The sequence below is a fragment of the Onychomys torridus genome, chromosome 7 (genome assembly GCF_903995425.1).
Source record: "Onychomys torridus chromosome 7, mOncTor1.1, whole genome shotgun sequence".
Classification (NCBI taxonomy): domain Eukaryota; kingdom Metazoa; phylum Chordata; class Mammalia; order Rodentia; family Cricetidae; genus Onychomys; species Onychomys torridus.
Genome location: NC_050449.1, coordinates 61,217,325 through 61,240,363, shown reverse-complemented (window position 1 = coordinate 61,240,363; position 23,039 = coordinate 61,217,325). Strand labels below are relative to the sequence as shown.

Sequence of the window (23,039 nt, the reverse complement as noted above, 5' to 3'; positions counted from 1 at the left end):
CTTTTCAGATCCAGTGACATTACCATAGATAGATTCTGTTTTACTTCCGCTGGGGAAATTGTTGAACAATATATGAATACATGCAATACAGGGCTAGTTGGTTTTGCCAAAGAAACAGTGGGTTGCTTTGAAGTAGTAATAGTTGTTATAGAAATGAAGACCGGTGTCAAGAAGTGTCCAGAAAAATTAGTTTGAAAATCAAACTATAGTGAAGAACTCTAGGACCGATGCTGCTTCTCTAAGAAAAGGGGTTTAACGGATCGCAGAGGGCTGTGGAATAGCACCGATCCGGTTAGTGCCACATAAACATTCTCATACCTGTACCTCAGGGAAGATTTATCGCTGCTGCAATGTTTTTATTTTTATCTTTTAACTTTCTGTCTCTGTCTCTGCCTCTCTGTCTCTCTGTCTCTCTGTCTCTCTCTCTCTGTGTGTGTGTGTGTGTGTGTGTGTGTGTGTGTGTGTGTGTGTTCATGTGAGTACAGGTGCTTTTGGAGTTGAGGGTGTTGAATCACCCCCGGAAACTGGAATTATAGGCAGTTGCCAGCTTCCTGATACAGGTACTGGCAACTGAACTATCGTCCTCTGCAAGAGCAGTTAAGGAAAATGAGGACTTGACTGCTCCTAGGTATGGCTGAGAAGAAAGGTTTCGTTGTAGATATGAAGGAGGTCACAGAGGCATCTGGAAGGGTCCAGACTGGACATAGCCAGCAGAACAGACCTGGACATCAGCGGGAAGAAAGGGGGGAAGTGAGAGATGAAGAGAAGCGGGGGGGGGGGGGGAGGCAAAGCAGACTAAGAAAGGAGCTGAGGACCAAGAGGACAGGAGAGCTGTGTAGCCAAAGTGGCTGAGTTATCCAGCAAAGCGAAGCTAGGGGAAATGAAGGCCACCTCTGGGCTGGAGAGTTTGAGGTAGGGGGCAGAGTGAGAAGTGGTAGGAGGAGCCATGGGTTCTGAATGAGACTGCCAGGTTTCTTTGAGGCCTAACAAGCTGCATGCGTGTCTAACTGCTGACCCATCTCTTTAGACTTTGTCTGCTGTTTTAAAAAGAGCAAAGTTACTGGATTAATCTGGGTTAATGGAGCATGCCTGGAATCCCAGAACACGGGAGGCTGAGACAGGAAGACCAGGATTTCAATGCCATTTGGTTCTACATAGTGAGTTCTAGGCCAGCCAGGACTACACAGTAAGACCCTATCTTAAAAAAAAAAAAAAAAGTATTATTAGTAGTAGTCAAAGGAACTAGCTTTACAGAGTAAGAATTGATTGAGCACCCATCATTTGCTAAACTGCTTTTAGGCAGGGTTGTAGTCAGGCTCCTTGCTCTCTGAGCTTGCCTCCTACTGTTGAAAAGCACCTCACTGCTGGGGGCTGGAAATTGTGGATATACTTAGAGAAGGACACATTGCATGATAGAAATCTTGACATCCAGGTTTGGGGAAAGACAAACTAACTGGTTTTGAGATGTTTGATGGAAAGCTATTGGGCCCTCTGAAGTGGGACATGGGAGAAATGACTGGTTGTGACCAGTTTACCGTCATTCTCTCTTCTTATGGAAACCTGGATCTTGAACTACAAAAGCATGGTTGTTATTTTCAGTAAACCAAGGGGCAATTTGGAAAGCACCAACTCAATGAGCATTGTCAGTAGAAGTTTGTCCCACAAAGTGCTCCCAAGTAACCATACAGAGACTTACTATTAATTATAAATGCTTGGACAATAGCTTAGGCTTGTAACTAGCTAACTCTTATATTTTCAATTAACACATATTTTTTTATCTATGCTTTGCCACGTGGCTTGGTACCTTTTCTCAGTACAGCATGTCCACCTTGCTTCTGTCTGAGTCTGCTTCTTTATTAAGCCAATCACAGCAACATATATTCACAGTGTAAAGGAATATTCCACAGAGCTTCTTACCAGGCTCTAACTGAAATCAATAAACATTTGCTTTTGAATGTCCTGTGAGGTAGCTTGCTACCTCTATTTTGCTAGCCTATTCAATGTCCTATCCAAAGGAGTTGGGGAATAGGAGTGTTTATCCATGCAGCTGGGAAAAGTCTGCCTTGCAACTTTTAGGACTGTCTCAAGTGGCTCAGTAATTTGTTTTCTGATTGAGGGTTCTGATTTATAAAGTGTATTCTCTGCAAAGGGTGTAAGTTATGTTTTCATAACATAACAACAGTGATTTTCAACCTTGCTAATGCTGACACCTTTTAATACAGTGCCTCATGTTGTGGTGACCCCCAACCATAAAGTTATTTCTGTTGCTACTTCATAACTGTAGTTTTTTTTATGGTTGTGAATTGTAATGTAAATTTCTGTGTTTTCTGATGGTCCTGTGACCCCTGTGGAGGGGTCATTCTCCCCTTTGTGGGTGGGGACACATAGGTTGAGAACTTGTCTAAGACTGGCCGACTTCCACATTATGGCTAGGCTTATTCAAGGTCCCAATGGACTCCTTGAATATAGTTTCAAGTTACAAAGTTGATTCACTCTTGGGTGTAGTGATGATAGTTTCAAGCTTACAGACTCTAAGGTTGCTGTAGTTGCATTTGAAGAACTGAAGAAATTTGCTGTCTACTTAGGAAGAGGTGCCTATCCTGGCCACTCTATATTGAGCTGGAGAAAAACCCACTAAGCAATTTCTTACTAATTTTTAAATTTACAAAAGTTAAAAAAAAGTAGAACTAAGCAGAAAGAGGAAAAACCACCTACAATTTCACCAGCCACTGGGACACACGGATAAACACTTCGGTTAGTTTATTCGACCCGTCTCTTTATACATCATAATTTTAAAGAAAAGAGATTTTGTGATTTGTTCTCCTGTCCCTTCACACTGTTACCTAAGATAACGTTCACATGTTACCCTGCCACCCCAGGATTTCTGAGCTCTGTAAATACAGGGGATACATAACTGTATTCCAGGGCATGATAACAGGAAACATAAATAAACAAACAAATAAATAAATAAAGCCGGGTGTGGTGGCAGAGGTCTTTAATCCCTGCGTTCGGGAGGCAGAGGCAGGCGGTTATCTAGAGTTTGAGGCCAGCCTGGTCTTCATAGTGAGACATTGTCTCGAATTAAAAACAAAACCAGTGCAATAGGCAACACGCCCTTTGCTACCCATCCTTCTGGAAGAGTCGTTCCCTACATCCAAGTAACCTGGCAAGCGGGTTTGTGTGTCTGCCTGCTGAAGGACGCAGATTCCTGTGGGTTCCCGCACTCTCGGGGTTGCATCCAACCTGGTAACCTCCAGGACCCTGTCGGTGGTCCCGGAGAGGCGCTCGGAGGACTCAGAGGCCCTGTCCCAGCAGATGCCTGGTCCCCATGCCGCCTCATCCCTCTCCAGATCCGAGCGTCTAGGGTAGCCGGGGGTGTCCCTTGCGCCTCTCCCACCCTGGCTCCACCACAGCTTCGCGCGCGCCCCCATCATGCGCCCGAGGTGCGGACACCCAGGAGCCGGGTGGTGAGCTCCGCCGCGCCGTCCCCCAGTGATGACGCGCTTCCTGCCCTCCCGGCGCTCGCGGGCCGTGCGCTCGCGCTCGCCCTCGGCTCCGGTTCCGCGCCCGGAGCCAGCGGCGGCGGCGTAGTCAGCGGCGGCGCAGCGGGAGCGGAGCCGGCTGCACTCGGGGGCTGGCGCTCCGCAATGAGACAGTAGCTGCATCCCCGCGGTAAGGCGCGGCGCGTGGCGCTACCCTGCTCTCCAGCCTGCATGCGCGCTGCAGGGATTTCGAGTGCCTTTTCCCTCCCCTCTCCAGAAGGAATATGTGGGTGGTTTTCTTCTCGGGTTTGCATCTCGTAAGTGATGTCAATGTAGAAAAACCCTGTCAAGCTTCTAGATTTCATTTCCTAGGAGGGCTTTTTGTGTGTGTGTGCAAGAAAAGAAAAATAAATTGCAACGAAATGCACCTGTCTATTGCACATGTAGGTTTCGCTGCACTCAGCCCGGTTGCCGGGCTTTGCAAATAGTCTTTCATCTGGAGCCTGAGAGCTGATCGCTAGCCCTAGGCAGCTGGTCCCCTCCGGGGCTCCCTCCTCGGGTTTCCGGCAACGGGGTCGGCAAAGCGGCCCGGTCTGCACCGAGGGGTCCCCTAGACCCCGGCCAGGGCCCTGGCGCCGACAGAGTTGGCAGAGGGCAGAGCGGCTTCATTCCAGCACTGGCTGCCCCGACTTCCAGTGCCACTTTGCAAACAAGTCTCCCGCCCCGGCTCGCGGGGAAAGGCACCCGGGGCTGCTCCCCATCTCCCGACTCTTGAGACCTGAGGGTCGCGCGACTCCCCTTTTCCCTGGTCATCTTGCTGCTAGTCGCCGACCGCTCGCTCGGGGAAAGCGCGGGGCCGAGAGCGAGGGCAGGGTTTGGATCCAGCGCGGCGGCCTCGCGTATCCTTCCCCGACCCCCAGGAGCTGAGATTTCGCGCCGGCGGGGATCGGGAGGGACCTGGAGACGGGCAATTCGGGGCCCAAGGAACGACGTTCGAGGGCGCCATATTTTCAGTGGGTTTTATAGAGGCTAAGGGGGCGCCGACTTTCCGAAGCGCCCGGGGGAGGCCGGAGCGATTGTCGCTGGGAAAGTTTGCGCGCCGGGGCGAGCTAGGAAGCGGCTGTCCCCACAAGGGCGCGCAGACTGCAGCGTGTTGCCCAGGCCGAGCCAGGCTGAGTCTGGGGGGAGCTGGGGGGGGGGGGGGGGGAGAGGCGCAGGGGACCGAAGCGTGCGGCTCGGGGGTGTCACGGTGCAGCGGAGTCACAGCATTTGGGGCTGCGAGGCGCAGAGCACACGCCCCTCTTTTCCCCAGGCCACCGCCGCCAGCGCTCCGCCTGAGCCGTGCGCACCACCGCTTCCCCGGCTCTGTGCACGTTGCAGAGCGTTTCCTTCAGGACCTCTCCCCCCCCACCCCCCAGCATCGCGGCTCGAGGGGTGTTCCACCTGGCGCGGGAGCTCACTCTTGGCTGGAGAGGAAGCGACCAGGTTGGTAGATGGGGCAAAGGCCTGGATAATGTGGATCAGCCTGAAACCTCCTGTCGTCTCCTGGTTTGTGGAAACAACTGGTGTAGCAACCGGCGGCTGCGTGCAGGGCTCTCACTATGGCACGGGCTGGCGGAGGACAGGGGGGCGTTTCCCAAAGTCGGGGCTTCAGGTGACACGTGGGAAAACTTGTTTTCTTGCTGCTGGTGATGGAACAGAGATGGAAGGAAAGGAAAGGAAGGAAGGTTAATGAAAAACTAAGTCCGGATTCTTTCCAGAGAACGGGATAGGAATGAGCTGAAGTGTATGGTGTTGTAGAGGACAGACACAATTAAAGACAGGGGAGTAGGATGGTGTCCCGGGGAAGCGCACCCCGGAATAAGCGCACCCCGGAATACACGTAATTGCGAGCACTATGGTGCTCAAAGTGACCATGGTAGCATGGTTGAGGGAGCTGACATTCACTCTGTCCCAGCTCCCGGACGCGGTGATTTACTAGAAGTGGGCCTGTGGGGGAATCTTTTCTTGTGTACATAGATAGTGACCCCTGCTTTGTAGTGAAGGGGCAGGGCAGAGTGTGTTTGCTGACCTGTGATTGGCTGAGTGCTGGAATGTGTTAGCTTTTCTCCTTGGTGTCTTAATGAAACTGTCACAGTAGAGAGATCCTGTCAGCTCTTGGGGTCTTCATCACTGGAAGAGATTCCGGGATGGACCACAGAAACCTAACGGGGTGGGGTGGGGGGGGAAGCAGAGAGTTCCATTAGGGAGACATGCCCCTGACGTTAGCAGTCGCCCTGGAGCTTCATTAAGTGCCTCCAGTGTGAAAGTTAACCCTTTCAGTTTACAAGGTTGTCCTTCTTTGGTCTGCACCATAGGGATCCAGGAGGAAGAGTGGATGTGGTGCTCGGCCTTGAGAAAGGGGTGTGGTATGCATGTAAGAAATGTTTTTTTTTCCTCCCTTTTAATTTGAGCACTAGAAGAGAGGAAAAGACTGAGATGCCACTTGTCCAAAATTAGAGTAGCTAATGTTTGGGAGAGTTACCTGCTGAAAGCCCCTCCCCTTAAATTACATTGAAATTTCTAGGCTTAGAGGGGAGGTGCCCCCCTGAATTTCAGATGCCTACAGTTCTCAGTCACTGTCTACCCCGGGCCTTTGTGCCCCTTTTCATTTATGTAGGAAATGCTATGGGATTGTGAGGGTCTCAGTTTCGGGCTTTGTGTTTCAGGCCATCTCTAAGGAGAAGTGAAAATTTCCAAACTTGATCCTTTTAAGTTGCTATTCAGTAAGTTGCTATGTGTATGTTCTAACCTCACCATATTTTTGCACAGCTTTTAAATGTAATGCAATGAAAATTAACTTAAAAGAGCATTTTAAAACATTTTTTAAATTACATTTATTTGTACATCTAGCTACCTGTCTATGTATGTTGTGTGTGGGGATGGCTGTGTAGAGGGTGGAAGGATCAGCTCTTCCACCATGTGGCTCACTGGGATTGAATTCAGGTCATTAGGCTTTGTGGCAAGTGCCCTTTACCAGCCAGCCTCGGAGATGCCTTATTTCCAGTCCTCTAATATTTAATTCCAACTGGATTACCTTACTATTTATTTAATTTTGTATGTGTTTCCCACCAGGTATTATTAGCCAGGCTTTGCTGTTTTTTGCTTGATTCTTACTATATTGTAACTGCATAGCCTGATCAAAGTGCCTGATTTTTTATTTCCCCCAGTGAGATTTTGTAACTTCAAAAGGGTTAGAAAAGTGCCTTTGTGAGTTGGAAAGTTGCCTATCAGTTTACCAGGCCATGTGACAGGTGGTGTATGTGCATGTGGCATGCCCAGGCTCTTAGGATGGTGTCTGCGACTTGTGATCTGTGACATTCTTGCTCTAGGACTTTTGAGTCAGAATATTTTCTTGGGGATTTTGGGTGGTGTTTGACTAACAGGAAGTACTAAAAACAGTTAAATAATTCAAAACAGTTTTTATTAGGTACAAAAAAAATGTTTAAAGACAAGAAGAAAAATATAACAAGGAGGCCAGCATTCTAGAATTATAGCTTAACAACCCCAACTGGTGCCTTTTTAATTACAGTATTTACCCCATCCAGAACTTTTTTAATCCTATCGCTTTTATATTTAATAACAAGCCTAGCTAAAACACAAGCCAAACACAACTATTACAAATAATGGGGATAAGTGGTGGGTGTTTTCCCTAAAGTTGAACTCTTCCAAACTTTCCTGCTGCTCCCTTCCCTAACAAGCAGGGAAAACTTAGAAGATAAGGAAGTCTTAGAGGGTAAAACAAAGGTGAAGAAGACCAGACAGGAGAGATGGGCTCCTCCTGCAGGCTGACCATCTTAGCAGTCTTTATCTTCTTGGCACTGGCCACATGGCAAGCTGAGCACAAGATTCCGTGGTCCTTAGAGCCGCCTTCACGTGCACTCTGAGTTATATTTGCAGCCTATTTCACAGTGGATTTTCAGAGCCCACATCAGGCCCACTTTTTTGTTTTGTTCTTAACCAATAATTCCATTTCTACCAACTGATTCTATCTACCACACTGTTCTAAGAGCCTAGAGCAACTCACACACATTTGTGTTTCTCTTTTTACTCTCTCTGCGTCTTCCATTCACGTTTGCAGTAAAAGCTCTGGGGGGTTTGTCTTGCTCCTCTGATAAGACAGCCGGCCCTCCCCCCTCCCCCCCACATCACATCCCTTGAGGGTAGTGCTCTTGTTTTGTGTTTATCTAGTTGATAAGGTGGGGAGGAGATAAGTGTGATGAAGTGGTTTATGGAGCACAGAACTATCAAAAAAGATGCACACAGGAAGAACAGGCATCTCCCACAAGAGAGGCAGACTCGGGGCTGGCGAGTACTCAAAGGGTAAGTGAGAGCAATTGCCGCTCTGTCGAAGAACCCAGGTTCTGTTCCCAGCACCCATGTGGCAGCTCAGTACTATATGTAATTCCATTTGCAGTGCATCTGATTCCTCCTTCTGGCCTCTGCAGGCACCAGGAATGCACATACATACACAAAGACAAAAACAAACAAACAGAAAACACACACAAAACCCACTCATACACATATGATAAAAACAGAAAAGGGAGCGCTGAATTACTTATTTATTTATTTATTTGGAGAAAAGATTCCATTCTTTGCTTCATTTCAGGTTCCTGAACACCATCCTTGACCCTGTCCCTTTATCTCACTTTGCTGAGTAACCCACCCTTGATTAGACTTGCCCTCTGCTCCGCTTTCTCCACCCTAGCCCCTGGCTAATGAGCCTGGGTGGAGAAGCCACATGGCCATCTGCACTGGCAAGCTCTTGATGTATGACCATGAATCCCAAGGGGCCCCTTGACACTGCTGGACCCACTGTGCTTCTCATCTGAAATTGCTCTCAGCTGGCTTACTTCACTAAGATGCAGTCACATGCTAGCCTCGTCTTCCTACATTGAGTCCACTGACTGGTGAGGATTTCTCATCTGCCCCATGCTTCACTCTCTCAGCTCTTCTCCTTTCCTGTCCATACTGTCAGAGCCCCTCTTTGATGGGGTTGTCTCCACTGGGGATGCTCTAGCACCATCATCCCAGGCAAAGAGCATCACCATCAGCAAGTGAAGCCCCTTTGACCCTATGTCATAGCCTGTTCACCTCTCATTTCTCTGCTCTCCCTCCTTAGCAAATAGTTTAAAAAATATTTATTTTATTTTCTCTGTATGAGTGTTTTACCTATATGTATGTCTGTGCACTATTTGTGTGCTTGAGGAGGCCAGAAGAGGACATTGGATTCCCTGGAATTGCAGTTACGGGGGGGGGGGGGGGGGGAGTTGTCATCTACCATGTGGATGCTGGAAACTGAACCCAGGTCCTTTCTAGAGCAAAATGTGATCTTAAACGCCAAGCCCTTTTTGAAAGAGTTGTCATGTTCTGACTCACTTTCCTCCCCATTCATTTGTCTTTATTTTTTTAAAACAGGGACTCACTGTGTATTCCCTGGCTGCTCTCACACTTGCTATGTAGACCAGGCTGGCTTTGAACTTACAGAGACTTCCTAAATTTCCTAAGTGCTGGGATTAAAGGTGTCCGCTACCATGCCTGGCTTCCCCACTCATTCTTCCTTCCGATTTTCTCTGGCTTTTACCCCACTCCTTTGGGCAGATCTTTCTTCCTCCTCCTCCTCCTCCTTTCCTTCTTCTTTTTTGATTTTTGAGACAGGGTTTCTTAGTGTAGCATTGGAGCCTGTCCTCTGTAGCCCAGGCTGGCCTCCAACTCACAGAGATCCCCCTGCCTCTGCCTCTTGGGTGCTGGGATTAAAGGTGTGTGGCACCACCTCCTGGGAAGGGCAAACGTTTCTTAAGGGACTGGAGACATAGCTCAGTGGCTATAAATATATCCTGCTTTTGCAGAGAAAACAGATTGGTTCCTAGCACCTACAGCTTACCACCCTTACCTCCAGTTTCAGGGCATCAAATACTCTCATCTGGACACCATGGACAACTGTACTTATGTGCACAGGCCTACTGTATACATATACACAATTACAAAATAAATTTTAAAACATAAAAATCCAAAGAAACAGTTATTTTTTTTTAAAAGGTTTATTTATTTATTATGTATATAGCATGTATGACTGCAGACCAGAAGAGGGCACCAGATCTCATTACAGATGGTTTTGAGCCACCATGTGGTTGCTGGGAATTGAACTCAGGACCTCTGGAAGAGCAGTCAGTGCTCTTAACCTCTGAGCCATCTCTCCAGCCCCTGTTGTTGTTTTTGAGACAGTGTCTCTCTTTTTAGCTCTTGCTGTCCAGGAACTTGTATGGCTGGCCTTGAACTCAGAGATCTGCCTGTCTCTGCCTCCCGAGTGCTGGGCTTAAAGTCGTATGCCACCAGACTGGGCTCAAAGAAACCTTCTTAAGGCATCAGCAGCATGTGAGGACTGAATCTGGGGTGCACTTTCAGCATCATCAGCCTCCCTACATAATTCAGTCAGCAGACTGCCTCCTCTTTGGAACATTCTCTTCACCAAGTGAATCTGCCCCTGGCTACTCTGACTCCAGCTTTCTTGTTTGATCTAATCTTTCCGGAAGCCGGAACTTTGGTTTCATAAAACATTTCATTAGGAGTCTGCAATACTCTGCTCCTGAGAGGTCACAGTGGTATCCCTACTTCTATCTCAGGCCTCTTTCTTCCTTTCTGGAATCCGTATCACTTTGACATTCTATGATATCGCGTGTGAGATCTTATCCATCTTGTGGCATATAAGCCCCAAGTACTTTGGAGGTGGCCTAATCTGCAGAGTGCTCACTGTACAAGCTGAGGACCTGGAGTTCCACTCCCCAGTTCCCAGGTAGAAGTTGGGTGTGGTGCTGTGTACTTGGAATCCCAATGCTGGGGAGGTGGAGACAGGAGGATCCTTGGGTCTCCTGGCCAGCCAGCCTGGCTTACTCTTGAAGCTCCTGGTCTAGTAAGAGACCCTGTCCCCCAAAAGAAGTTGTTGGGGCTGGAGAGATGGCTCAGTGGTTGTGCTTGCTTCTCTTTCAGAGGACTGGGGTTTGGTTCTCAGTACCTATAGTAGGTGACTCACAACTGCCTGTAACTCCAGCTCCAGGGAATCACACATCAGTCTGACCTTCAAAGGCATCCTACCCCCACATGCACGTGGGGCATATAGACACATAAAAGTAAATAAATAGTAAAATAAATGTTAGAAAGGGTAGATGTGGTAGATTACACCTTCAATCCCAGCACTGGTCAGGCAGAGGCAGGTGGATTTCTGTGAGTTTGAGACCTGTCTTGTTTATGTGGAGTTTGAGGTTATCCAGGGTTAGACAGTGAAACCCGGCTCAAAACAAACAAACAAACAACAACAATAACAACACCCCCAAAACAAACAAAACAGGTGGATGACTCCTGAGGAATGACGTCAACACCTGAAGCTGATCTCTGGCACACACACACACACACACACACACACACACACACACACCCTGCTCCAGACACTGGATCCCCATATGTCTGCATGAGTGATGGGCTCTTCCTAGTTCCAGAGTTAGCCCTGGATGAGGAGCAATACCACCCTTTCAGATTTTATATCAGGCTGCAGTGGTTTGAGGTCTTGTTCTGGCAATGAGGGGCTCAGGTACTGAACGGGTGAGCACACCCTTGTTAAATACTTGTTGAGTGACAGGAAGTGCCTGCCAAGGATGGTTAGAGGAGACAAATGGCTGCCTCTCTCATTTTTATCTCTGAAGAGGGGCACTTTAACGGTCTTCTTGGTAACTTTTGACACTGGGTTGAAGAAGACAAATTGACTTGTCTGAAGTGTTTGTCATTGACCTAGTGAGTGTTCTTGAGAATCACTCATCCCCAGAGCCACTTGACCCTGGGGAGCTCCTCTCCTAAGCCTGGCTCGTGGGGGAATGAATTATTGCACCTGGGTGGGACAGCTCCTGGTAAGGAAGGCCCCACCGCTGCTGTCCTGGTGACCCAGGCTTAGTCTGTACTTCAGTGAAGAAATGCTTCACCTCCTGTCTGCCTTGCCTCAGGGCCGCCTGGTTAACGGCTTGGCACTTGTGTCTAGCTGCTATTTGATTTGAGTGAAGCCAGTTCCTAAATATGGCCTGAGGTCGTTCATGGCAGCTCTTCCAAGGAGAGCGTGGATTATTCCCGGGTTTGAGAGATTATACGGAGGCCACTTTAAGAGGCTTAATTTTCTCCTTGAAGGGCTTTCAACTGGCCTACCACTTGTCATTCCAAGACTGCTCCATGTGGAGTTAAAGGAGCTACCCTGTGGTAAGATGTCAGCCCAGGCTGCTGAGGTATAGCCACTGAGCACTTGGGTTTAGCACCCAATGGAAAAGGCAGATGTGTTTGTAGGATGTCTTAGCCTGGTTCAAAGGAAGAGTATTTTTATTATATGCCCTCCCCCAAAGAAAAGAGTCTAGGGTGACAATTCATTTGGTAAAGTTATTTTCTTGCAATTCTGAGGATCTGAGTTTGATCGATAGAACCAACTTTTAAAAATCTGAGTGTAGTGAGTGGCAAATGCTTGTGATCTCAACACTGGGGAGTTGGAGACAGGAGGATCCCTGGGGCTTGCTGGCCAGTCAAGCCTAGCCTGTTTCTCAAAAAAAAAAAAAAAAAAAAAAAAAAATGATGTTGACATCCAGGGTCTCCGTGCACATGTGCACATACATGCTCATAAACCTATACACAGATGTTCACGTGCCCCCAGGAAAACACACACACACACACACACACACACACACACACACACACACACACACACACACTGATGAGTTGATGCTGGGATTCTTTTTTTAGATCACTGCCAGGAGCTTTCTTCTTTTCTTACGTGAGCTGCTGGACCTTCTTCTAAGGCATGCCCCTTCCTAAACTCAGCCCACCTTACCTCCTTGAGTCTCTGAGGGGAGGCTCCTAGGAGAGACTGCCAGAGAAAGGATGGAGGAGGTCAGGGCAGCCAGGGGACTGGACAGGCCCCTGCAGGGCACACAGGACAGACTTGGCTCCTCTGGAATGCAGGACACCCATCTCATTGGGCCACCATTCCCCAGCCCTCTTACACGCTGGTCACTAAGGCCCTGTACCCTTCCACTTTAAATGCATATTGAAAGAGCCTTTTATTTTCTTTGGGGAAATTTAATTTTCTGGCCTCTTTCCCTGGTGTGTTTTGTTCTACTTAGTTCGGCTTGAGAAAATCGCCTCCTCAGGGCTTTGATGATTAGGGCAGGAGATGCTCAGATGGAGTTAACCAGCTCCCGGGCAAGGAGGTGGGCCACTAGAAGCTGGCTAAGGTGCTGCTGAGACTGGGAAAGAAGCGGGAGGTGTGGGCCAGCTGTGCAAAGGGGCATTTGACAATTCCGAAGGTCGGTCCCTGCTTCTTGCTGGTGAACTTGTGGCTCTTGGGACTTTCCTGTCTAGTGGCAGTTGCTACAGGCCAAGATTGCACATCAGAGCCTGCAGTTGTCAAGTTATTCCCTGGCTGCCCATCTGGCCCTTGGATGTCCCTTACAGTGTTTACTTGGAATTTCATGGTCAAATCTGATGGACCTACTAGAATAAGCCCCATGGAAGCTGCGAAGTGCGGGGTGACCAAATGTCCAAAAAGAGTAGGAAAAGGGCACGTTTCTTTTGAGTTAACCCACACAGGTTATATTAGTTTCTATGGTTATCATAGCAAGATTCCACACACTTAACAACGTAAAAAACAGGTAAGTTCCTGAAGTTCAAGACCAAGGGCTGGTTCTTTTTGAGGGCCATGTAGAGATTCTGTTGAGACCTCTGCTCAGTCCATGTCTCCCTGTAGCCCTGTCTTCACACCTTCATGCTCTTACTCTGTTTCTTGTTTCTGTCTCCAAATGCCCCCTGTTTGTAACACACCTGACATTTTGGATTAAGGGTCACCTAAATGATCCTATTTCAACTCCATTATCTCTGTGAAAACCATGTTTCTAAATAAGGTCACCTTCTGAGTTACAAGGGGATAGACTTCGCTTTCTTTCTTTCTTTCTTTCTTTCTTTCTTTCTTTCTTTCTTTCTTTCTTTCAAGAGTAGAACATAGTTCAACTCGTAGATGATCAAACAGTCTTCTATTTCAAAATCTGAATCTGCCATGGACTGCTTGTTGGTGAATTCCCTTTTCAGGCTAAGGAGCCTGGGTGCTTCACTGTGGAATCTTGGCACCTACGAGTGCCATTGCCCTGCACCTGTCTCTTTGCATCTACTAAGACCTTGCATGCTGGTTGCCATGACAACCGTGGGAGGCAGGTGTTCTCATCAGACTTTGAGAAAGCAGAGGTACAGCAGGGTCCTTTTGTCGAATGTGGCATGAGTTTGACTCTGACTCAGGTCTTTTCCATTCACAACTGTCCTCTAACACCTCTGTGTCTCCATCCTTGACAGGAGTAATTGTCTCCTGGGAAACTCATTCAGGCTTGGGAAGCCTTGTAGGATACTTCTGAACCAAGCCGAGTTTTCAGCCAAGGACTCTGTACCTTTCATTTGCTCCTTCTGGAGTTTTTGATCCACTTAGATAGGACCTAATACACTCCACCTTGAACATTGTTCCTCAGAGGGAAGAAGAGCACCACCAAGTTATCAGTGGACTCTTTTTGCCCACTGCCTTGCCTGGGAGGCGGCAGGAAGCATCAGACATACACACACACACACACACACACACACACACACACACACAGAGAGAGAGAGAGAGAGAGAGAGAGAGAGAGAGAGAGAGAGAGAGAGAGAGAGAGAGAGAGACTGTCATTGGAAGGGAGAGAACTTTATGTGGAAGCCAAGCTGCTGCTGTTCTGTTGTAAGACACAGTCTCTTGTAGCCCAGGCTGGACTGGAACTCTCTATATAGCTGAGGGTGATCTTGAACTTCTTCTGATCCTCCTGCCACCACTTCCAAGGGCTGGAGTTACAGGAGAGACTTATAACTGGTTTTATGTGGTGCTGGGATGGAACTCAGCACGTTGGGCAAGTACTCTACCTACTCAGCCATATCCCTGGCCCTGTATATAGCTCCCTTGTTTGTATTCTGTGGGCAGGGCCTTTGGCTACTCAGTTTGTGCTAATGGAAATTATAGGCACAGTAAGTGGAAAATAAAGCTTGTTTGAGTTTTTTTTTTTCTATCATATAGGTGCACATCACACTCTAGTGTGGAAATTAATTGAGATGGTTCAATCACAAATAAATGCTGCACCTTTTACTAAGGCAAAAAAATTACAACCTTCATTCGGGATGATGGAGTAAGAAATGTTATGATGAGGGGCTGGAAAGATAGCCCTCTGAATAAGATTGAGTCTGTTGCAGAAGACCTGGGTTCGATTCCCAGCACTTATGTCAGCTGGCTCACAGCTGCCTGTAATTCTAACTCCCAGGAATTTAACAACCCTTTTCTGGCCTCTGCTCTCAGGTGCACATTACGCCCCCCCCATTCATTTATGTATATTATATATATATTAAACAATGTATATAATTATGTTAATATTAACAATAAATTATAATAAAGTATAATTTAATAGTTTTAAGTTTTGTGGGAATTCAGTGTCTTTACTGTTGTAGAGTATTAATGTACTAATGAAAATGTGCTTAAACTTATGGGTGCTGCAGAATCACCTGCAGAGAGACATTTAAATGTGGCCACCTGGGCTCTTAAAAGTTTTCTAGCAGCACGCTGAGGTGAGACTTGACTTCTAAGCGGCTGGATCAGGACCTATATGTAGAGCTGACAATCCCAATAGTAAAATATTGTCCTTATGTGGCTCCCTGTCAGTACTACAGTGCCAGTTTCCTTGAAGAATGAAAACGTGTCTCAGTTTTGCTATTAGCCTGTAAGTTAGAAGCCATGTTCAGGACCAATGCTCAGGCCATTCAGCATCTCTCTCTCTCACACTCTTTCTCCTCTCTTTCACACACACACACACACACACACACACACACACACACACACACACCCGCCCTGAAACAGAGTCTCATGAATCCTTGGCTGCCTTGAAAGTCACTGTATATGGAAGAATGACTTGGAGCTTTTGACCATCATCCTCGTGTTTCCACCTTCTGAGTGCAGAGATTTTAGACTTGAGTCACCACACCCAGTGTGTGTGTTCCTGGGTATGGGACCAGGGCTCCTTGCAAAGTAGGCAATCACTCTGCCAGTTCAGTTACATCCTAGGCCCTCCAGCATCTGGAGAGATTCTGTCACTCATAGATCCATCAGGCTTAGCTCTGAGTGTGGTCCTGCATAACCATCATTGGAAGGACTTCAGAGTAAGGGTAAACACTGTAGCTGCCCATCCTCAGAGGATCTCACTTGATAGGTTTTTTTGAGACCTGAGAATTTGTAGTTTGTATTGTTAGGATCATCTCAGGTCTTCTGGAATTTGAGTGTCGTAAAACTAGGGTTTGGAGGTCACTTCTGTACACTGCCTACTCCCCAACCCCCACTCCCACTCCAGTTAAAAACCTTACCCTGTATTTTAGTGACATTTCTAACCATTTTCTGGTTTGGGATGTGGTTGTCTCATTTGAAGATGCTAGGGCTTTATTCTTCAGTCAGAAATGTAATGCATTTCTGATTTTTCTTTGAATAATCAATCCCTCTCCCATTTTTTATATAAGCTCCTGCAATTCATTTAAAAATCAGCCTTAAAAAGCTAGGTTCTTTGAGCAGGTGAAGTCCTTTGGTGTGCTGACACCGTCTGTGAATGATGGTAAAGCTTTCTGGAGATCATATAAGGAGGTCTTGTGGTTTTAAGCTTGCACAGGTGGTTAGGAATGGTTTGTGATAGATATATGTCTGCATCCTTGAGCTCAGTGTGCATATGAAATTAAACAATTGGTAAATGGTTACATATGGGAGCCGAGGGTGGGAGGAGGGACCCTGTCTCCTTGGTGCAGGAGATTCAGTTGCATTAACCGGCACACTAGATCTTGGTATTTTGAGATTCATGCCTTGCAGATGTTGTGTGAATTGATTTCCTGCCCCTGGAGACAAGATTTTTTTTTTCTTTTTTTGTTCAATTCTGTGTTTTTTCTTTTGGCTGAATGGAGACTTTCAGCTTTAGAAGGGGGAGCCAATATTAACTTTGTGTTATTGGGTCATGTACACCACATTATTTCATAGTTGTGAGCCTAGCCTTTAATGGCTGACCATCTCTTCAGCTCTACGTTACTTTATATAATGCATTCTTGGAAAGTTAGTGCTAAATACTGAAGAGGCTGTAGCAGACTGTGTATGTGTTGGTCACAGTATTGAACTGTGTTCCTGTGAAGAATGAATTTTACTGCGTGTGGCTGCATTCTTTTTTGTTTCTTAAAAGGAGCTTGGTTGGTTTGTTTGTTAATTTTGGTTTTCCGAGACAGGGTTTCTCTGTGTAGGTTTGGTGCCTGTCCTGGATCTCGCTCTGTAGACCAGGCTGGCCTCAAACTCACAGAGATCCTCCTGGCTCTGCCTCCTGAGTGCTGGGATTAAAGGTGTGTGCCACCAACACCAGGCAAGAAGGTTTATTTTTAATTATGTGTGTATCTGTTTGCATGTCTGTGCACATGTGTGTGAGTATCTATCTCTGGCACAAGATCTTTCTGGAGCTGGAGTCACAGGTGGTTGTGAGCTGCCTGATGTAGGTGCTGGGAACTGAACTCATGTCCTTTACAAGAACAGTGCATTGCTCTTAGCTGTTAAGCCATCTCTCCAACTCCATGTATAAGTACATCTTTACACATATACTGTATCAAGGCAACTTGTCACTTAAGCTGTGTGTGTGTGTGTGTGTGTGTGTGTGTGTGTGTGTGTGTGTGTTTTGTAAATTAGTTATCAAAATCAAGATTGCATCTGTGAAGCCATGTCCTCCCTACCTCTACCTCTATTTTACACAGGTTTGAAAATGGTGTTGCATGTCTTTTCCTCGCCAGCCCAGGCCAGGGGCCACCGAGAGATGCACTTAGCCTCTCATCCCTAGGTTTAATCCCTTTCTTCATAGCCTCACATCTGGAACATCGTGGGAGTTCTCAGAGGTCCTGAGGACGGATTAAGTTATCACGTTGATGGCTTGGGTGTGACTGAAGTAACACGGCTGAAGAAATGCCCTCGAGGTCTCTGAGTCCCTCCCTCCCAGTGCCTTTCTTTGCACATTCTCCAACTCTTGTCTTATAGGTTTCTATTTTTCTAAGTCTGATGTCTCCAGCAGTGGTTTGCCTGTATGGTTGTCATGGATTTTAGAGACAGCCCAGATAGAGGAGCCTTGGCTTTGGAGTCTCTCATGAACTTGGCAAAGCTCTTTCTGGGTGTCTCCTGAATGCCTGGGGGATGCAGGCTGAAAGAAAACAGACCAGTGCTCTGTCCTCAGGGTTTTCTTAAGCCCCATGTGCACAGTGATGGTAAGATAACCCAAAGAGAGATACATGTTGCAAAGGGGCAGCACATGGGTCAACATGTGGCCTACCACATAGTGGTCACCATTTATAGTGTGACCTTGGGCATGTCACCTGCTTGCTGTAACCCTCAGCAATTCTGTAACCCTCAGTAATTCTGTAGAGTGAGCAAGTTAATGTATGGTTTTGTTTGTGCCCCATTTCCTCTGTTTTGGGCCATGTTAAGAATATTGAGGTGAAGGGGTTGGGGACTTAGCTCAGTGGTAGAGTGCTTGCCTAGCAAGCACAAGGCCCTGAGTTCGATCCTCAGCTCCAAAAAAAAAAAAAAAAAAAGAATATTGAGGTGTATTCCAGGGCTGTGCTAGTTGGCATTGCTCATTGGTTGAGGAGGTTGAGGTTGGAGGTGAGCTTTCCAGTCCCAATGTTCAATTACAGTCTCGGGTCATCTGATATTATGTTATTGACCAGTTCTCCAGGTCCTGACAAAGGATTATTTCCCAAGGGTGCCAGGAGCCGGCAACGTGGACATTAGGTCATCTTTCTAATATGCTCTGTGGGGCCTCCAAGAAGAAAGGGGTTAATTAGCATTTAAGATAATTGAAGAGGGGCTGGAGTTGTAACTCAGTTGGTAGAGTGCTTGTCTGGCACACAAAAGCTCTGGGTTCCATCTCCAGCATCACATAGGCATGGTGGCACGTGTTTGTAGTTCTGCGCTCTGTTGGAGGCAGGAGTTCAAAGTCATCCTTGCTTATATATTCAGTTTGAGGGCAGCCTGGGCTACATGAGACTGTCCAAGGGAAAAAAAAACAAGATAAAACCCCTGTTAACTTAAATGAAAAATGGAAGGCAGGCACTGGCCCCTCTAGTGAGGGACCTTTAAATAGGGATGGGAAGGGACCAGCTGAAGGTGCTTAAACATGTCTGCTTGTATAACTTGCGCTGGTACTGTCACGTTCCTTATTGCTCTTCAGGCTTGTCTTGGTGTACTTAATGCTTCCTCCATGTGATTCTCAATCCAAGGGTTGGATCAGGAGCTTCTGTCCTTGCTCTTCAGGGCTAACCAATGTTCTGGTAACATCAGCACCACCCGGGGACTTTAGTGTTAGGAATTCGGGTTCCACCCTTATCGACAGCCGAGGGACTCCCTATGTAGTCAGAAGCTGAGGTGAACTTGTGGTCACAGTAGCCTAGGGGAAGCCTGCCTGGAAGGCAGGGACAGCTGTCAGCATTTCACACTTGGACATGGGGAGGGAGGTGTATCCCTGATGACTTCTTCTGAACACCTGCAAGAGATGAGAAGCTGCGAGTTTAGACTCGGGTTTCTGTTCCGCTCACTCCTGACCCTGGGGGTCCTGACTTTTAAGCTCTCCTCTCTGTTCTCATCTCCATCCCCATCTCATCCCCATTTCAATCCCATCTCCACTCCCACCTTCATCTCCATCCCTTCCCCAGGTCCATTTCCATCCTCGTCATTCCATTCCTCACCCCCTTCCCTATCCCAATCTCCATCCCCTCCTCTCTCTAACCTCATCTTCATCCCTCCCCTCTCACCCCCGTCTGAATTCCATCACCTCCATCCTCATCGCCTCCATCCTCATCGCCTCCATCCTCATCGCCTCCATCCTCATCGCCTCCATCCTCATCGCCTCCATCCTCATCGCCTCCATCCTCATCGCCTCCATCCTCATCGCCTCCATCCTCATCGCCTCCATCCTCATCGCCTCCATCCTCATCGCCTCCATCTCTATATCTACCTCCAGTCTCCATCTGTTTTACTGCCTTCATGCTAGAGTTGCTCCTGAAGAATGGTGCCTGGGGAAAAGAGAGCCTTTGCATGGCTGCACCGCCCCCACCAAGTGTGCTGTCTTCCTTGCTATCCATTTGCTGTTCTGACACCTCTGCTGTTCCTTGGAGGGGAAAAAAAAAAAGGCTTAAATCTAATGTAAAAGTCAGCTAGTTTGGGTTTCAGGAGACCTGCGACCTGTGGGACTTTGCATCCTGTCAATGGTGGGTCCCTGAAAGCACTGTCTTATTCCTATTCAAGGATAGGCTTAGACAGAGTGCCATTTTTCTAATGTTTCTCTGGACTTTTAAATCCTCCTTCTCCAAGCACCATGTCAGAGGAATTATCCTGGGAGATGCTTGGCAAATGGCACCAAGTAAGCATCCATGCACTTTTCCGAAAAGACAATTACAAGTGTATTGAGGAACCAGAGGCCTGCTGTGCGGGACATTAGTCGGAGGAACTCAGTGCCAATTTGGGAAGCTCTCCTGAGGGAACTTTTCTCAGCTGAGCTAGGCAAGTGGAGAGACAGGCAGGCTTGGAAGAGGACAGGGAGGAAGAGAAAAGGGAGCCAGAGTGCTGGAGAGTGCCTCCTCAGGAGAGTCGGGTCTCTGCAGATACAATCAAGTGGAAATGGGAAGTCCATTATAAATTCATCGACACTTGAATCATATTACTGGTTAGCCCTGGCATCCTGGTCTGGAATATGCTTAGAAAACTGAGCTCTTGTGAGGTCAGGCTCTGCTCAAGGTCACATTTCAAATTAGGGACAAGTCGGATCAGGATCCAGAGATGGTAATTAGTCCCGTGTACAGACGCTAGTACTCTTCCGCCTTCAGCCTGGGATGGAAGATCCTAAGAATGTAAAACTACAGTGATTGGATCCAGATGTACTGGCCTGACCCCTCTTCCCTTTAAAGCCAACATAGTGAAGTTTTTTTTTTTTTTTTTTTTCTTTTTTGAAATAGAATATTTTGAACTGCTAGTCCACCTTTGTGCATAGGGCTAAAGATCAGAGGAGGAAAAACAAAAACCATAAAACAGCCAAGCCAGTCAGTATCCCTGTTGTTGGGGATGCTGCATCAGGCCGTGTTTTTCTTAGCTTCAGGCACCAGCTAAAGTGACCTCAAAGGGGTACATAGGACAATGGAGACCTCTGCCCTGGAAGTGACTGTGTTTTCAAGTTGGGAAACAACTAATAGGCCCACAGCTATAGGTGTGTATTAGGTTTTAAACATTAAAATATAGGAGCTGTGGTAGCCAGCTCAGTTGGTAGAGTACTTGTCCAGTGTGTATGAAGCCCTGAATTTGAACCCTAGTATCGTATAAACCGGGTATGATGGTGCGTGTTTATAATCCTATCACTCAGGAGGTGGAGACAGGAAGATCAGAAGTTGAAGGTCGTTTTTGGCTACATAGGGAGTTGGGGGCTAGCCAGGGCTACATGTGACTCAACAGCAACAATGCCTAGGAACAGCAGAAATTTCTCGTTTTGTTTTCCTGCACTGTGTATGAACCAAGCCCTTCATTTCACTGAATTTCACTGAAGGCATTCAGAGGCCTTAGTTAAGGGAGTCTGCCTCAGGAGGCTGCACTCCAGGCTGAGGCCTTGGGGGCAAGTTTTTTGTGTCTTTCCAAGTACTGTTGGCTGTGTCCGTCAGACCATCATTTCTTCTCAGTCACATGAAGGATTTGCCCAAATATGTATCTTTTGCTGAGAATTTAAGTCATCGTAGATTAGTTGGTCCCCGTGTATTCTGAGAGTTCTGTAGCCTTGAAAGTTCAACTGATCACAGATCAAAAATATTTAGGTCTGGGCCCAGTAGTGATGGCACACGCTTTTAATCTCAGCATTTGGGAGGCAGCAGCAGGCGGATCTCTATGAGTTTGAGGCCAGCCTGGTCTATAGAGCAAGTTTCAGGACAGCCAAGGCTACACAGAGAGACCCCGTCTCAAACAAACAAAACAAATGCATGAAACAATAACAACAAGACGCATGGTGGTGCACACCTATAATCCCAGCACTCAGGAGGTCTAGAGGCTGAAGGACCAGGAGTTCAAGGCCTGCCTGGGCTATATGAGACTCTGAGGGTGGTGGAGGTGATGGTGGTATTGAAAAACATTGTCACCTGTTATATGTCTTTCCCCTAGACCATGCAGTGTAACAACTGTTAACTATTTACATATAATTTACATTGTATAAAATATTAGTAAGTAATCTAGATTGATGAGAGCATATGAGGGAATGAATGTAGGGGCTCTGTAAACACAATGCTATTTTATATATGAAATCTGATCATCTGCAGATGCTGGTATCTCCTGGGGCTTCTAGAACCAAGCCCCCCATGACCTCAGAGGATGGCTTTATAGTGGAAGCAAGCACTAGGTGTTAGAGGTTGAAATTGACATGAAAACAGTGCACGTGTTTTGAGAACTGGGAAGTGGCATGCTTTGATTTCAGTGGTAGAATATCAGTGTTCCTGGGGGAAATGGGCTTGAGAACCTGGACTTTGCCTTGTCACTCAGTCCAGTAAGAAGCCAGAGTCTTGTTCAGTGGGTCGCTCAGGGATTCTGTTCAGCACACACCTCCAAGCGACCCCAGGAACTTACTGAAAGCACAGATTCTGCATCTATGTCCCCACCCATCAACTGTGAGTAGCTTGAGGCACCGGTGTGCAGGGCACTTGGTACACCAGAGAAGCTGGTTACAGGACTTGGCAGCAGAAGCTGTTTGGATATGCATTCTGTTGGGTTGTTTCCCAAATCGTTTCACGGTGGGCTGATGTGTTGTTCTGGTAACACTGCTGAGGATGGGGTAAAGTTAGATTCCCATTAGTGCTCAGTAATAATTCACCACAACCCGAGGTCCATAGCCAGGATGGACCAATAGCTAGGTGCATCCAACTCACCTCAGACTCATTTGTGTCGGAAATAGACTTGGGTTGTGAGTTGAGGCATTTCAGAGTGATCCCTCTCAAGGATGCTTGTGACAGCCCTATTCTGTGAGGAGTGGAAGACATGGCCGGATCTCATAGTTAGAAGGGAAGCAGTGCCCTAGGGCTGTGAGGGAAACAGGTTTTTGCTGCGGGAGTGGCAGGGCTGAGTGCGCGTGTTTCCTATTCAGGCTTCTTGGAGTCCTAGGATCATGAAGAAGTTTGTTTTCTCCTGAAAGGGGGTTTCAGTAGCAACTATTGTCTGAACAGTTAGTTACTCTTGCTTTAACAAATGCTTCCAAAGGAAACAAATTAAAAGTTGAGATAGAATTTGCTTTGACTTTGAATGGAAAGATTTAAAAAGTGTCCATTCATGTGGTTGCCTGGGGCTGGACAGACCCTGGAGCAGAATGGATTTCCTGCCTTGTAGGTGTTACCCAGAGGCAGCACTGGTTGTCAGCT

General features: G+C 47.1%; 1 protein-coding gene across 2 annotated transcripts in view; it reads left to right on the top strand.

Moving 5' to 3' along the window:
* The first annotated feature begins 3,505 nt into the window (after positions 1-3,505).
* Positions 3,506-23,039, top strand: part of Tln2 (talin 2) — a 423,718-nt gene continuing 404,184 nt past the window's right edge. For both annotated transcript variants that reach the window (XM_036191895.1, XM_036191894.1), the window contains exon 1: positions 3,506-3,672. The gene's annotated coding sequence lies outside the window, so the exon portion shown is untranslated. The remainder of the gene's footprint in view (positions 3,673-23,039) is intronic.